Here is a 2361-nt window from a genome sequence, read left to right on the forward strand (position 1 = left end):
GAGCTCAAGGGTTGAGAACGGTCTGTGTATTCATTGGGGGCTGAATTCTCCTGCGTTTTCTATCGGTGGCAAGAGCTTAGTTGTGGGAGCAGCTTTAGGGGCAGGAGAAGCAGGGGCCAAACCTCCCCTTCCCCTGGTTGGTATTGGAGTCAAACTATGTTACAAAAAATGATCAGTTGGCTTTTTTAAATTTTGAGGATCAAATTGCAACCAATTAGAAAGGATACATCTCAAGGGGATACTGGCGGGAATAAACACTTGATTCCCCATCTAGAAAAGGGAAAAATTGGCTGGGGTGAGGCAAGTTGCCCTGGGGGATGGGCAGTAGCAAGACTGCCCTGTCCCCTTTCTGGATTTCTGGGGGTTGAGAAAGGGTCCTGGTAGTTCCCGCATTCTTCTGGGAGTCGAAAACGGCTCAGTCAGGAGCGGGAAATTATAGGGAGCTAATGGGAAAAGTCCAGGGTATGATTTTGATTATTCCACCCAGAAGGAAGTACTCAAGCCCTCCTGCAAGCAGTTGTCCTTTTGTTCCTCCACCTACCAATCTGCTGGTATTAGCGTTACCCCTTGTTCAAAGTGCTCAACAAAGGGCAATAGTGTTCAAAAAGAACATGACCTTAAGGGGCTGGAGAGGCAAATTTGAGAGGTAAAAGAAAGGCCTGAAAAGGCTGAGAATCTCCTCTCAAGGTGGGAAAGGCAAGAAAAGCTTGGATCCATACTCACTGTGTTCCAAACGGTGGGAGAGAAGCGTGCAATCTGAGTCACAGCACCAAAATGTTACCAGAGTCTCACTTGCAGATGCGGTAGGAATCAAAGGTGAGCAAGCTGATTAATATGCAGGCAGGATTTATTAGTGATACATTCTCAGGGAAGAGAATGGGTCTAGTCAAGGTGGGGGAGAGGAAGACAGAAGGAGGGAGGGAGGGAGGGAGGGAGAGAGAGAAAAAGAGAGAAAGGGAGGTAGAAAGCCCTTGTCCTGAGGATTTATAGTTTGCTGGTGGGGTGAGGGAGTTACATATTGATTTGGCCGTAAAGATGGTGCATGCTCTTCCACCTGAGCGTGTGACCTCCTAAGATGGGTGGAGGTCCATTAACTCAAATCCTTATCTTGTTCCAGACCACCTCTTGTCATCTGTTGTAAAAACAGATATGTGGCTGGAGGCAGTTAATCAAAGCTGGTTATGAGCTTTTCTATAGGTACTACGGACCCTCTCCCACCCCTCCTTCTTCTCCTACATTTTCTAACTTCTACCTAACAGATGGATACAAAGCTCTTCATTAGATTTTGGTTCTGGGCAAGGAACCTATGACTGGATGCTGCCCCTCTAGGGTTAAGAAAGAAATGGGGAAAAGGCAGAAGATGTGGGAAAGAAAAGGGAGCCATTCCCAAAAGCAGGTCAGAGGATGAGTGCAACTGAGTGTGTAAGAAAAACGTTGACAATTTGTAAAACACGTATTTCCACGTTCAACTGCAGAGATTCTATAGGTCTGGGGTGGGGCCTGACAATCCATGTTTTAGATGTTTCCCATCTGATGCTTATGCCAGATTTGTGGACTACTGTGCAGCTTGTACTTAAACAAATCGGGATCTAATTTTTAACTCTGGCTTTGAAAATAAAAGCCTGAGGATATTTAAAGTTAGTTGGTTAGAATACTTATGTCTATTCTCTCTTTGCCTTTCAAGGGGCTAACTCTTTTGTCTTTAACAACAAAGGGTTTTGGGGTATGACCAAGCCCTCCAGCTCCACACTCTGGCCCCCAGGCTTCTGTCCAACTGCCCAGGCCCACCCAGTCCTGCTGATCACAAGCCCCTAGGAGACAAACAAAGTACTAAGCAAGACAGGATAAGGTGGCTTCTACATTCCAGGTGGCTTCTCCAGGCCTAAGGCAAACACAAGCTGGCAGGTACAAGGTATGAAGCAAAACAAGATGACTTTTATGATAAGAAGGTTCCTGTTCCTCTCCTAAATGTGACCTAACAATAACCTCTACTCTCTTCTAAAAACCTAAAATCCTTACAGAAATTAGAATTAGCTGGAGGGTGAGGGTGTTGAGGAGGGTGGGCCATCCCTAGAAGAAGATTGGGGGGAAAAAAAGATTGAAAAATAAGAAAAAGATTGAGAAAAATTTTCTTGGCAGAGAGAATTTAGAGAGGGGAAGACACAGGTGCCCTTGTGTCTGGAGGAACTACCGTGCTTCTCTGAAAATAAGACCAGGTCTTATATTAACTTTTGCTCCAAAAGACGCATTAGGGCTTATGTTCAGGGGATGTCCTCCTGAATAATCATGCTAGGGCTTATTTTCCGGTTAGGTCTTATTTTTGGGGAAACACGATATGTGCTCTTCTGTGGGGGAAGAGCC

The sequence above is a fragment of the Rhinolophus sinicus genome, linkage group LG06, assembly GCF_036562045.2.
Source record: "Rhinolophus sinicus isolate RSC01 linkage group LG06, ASM3656204v1, whole genome shotgun sequence".
Taxonomy (NCBI): Eukaryota; Metazoa; Chordata; class Mammalia; order Chiroptera; family Rhinolophidae; genus Rhinolophus; species Rhinolophus sinicus.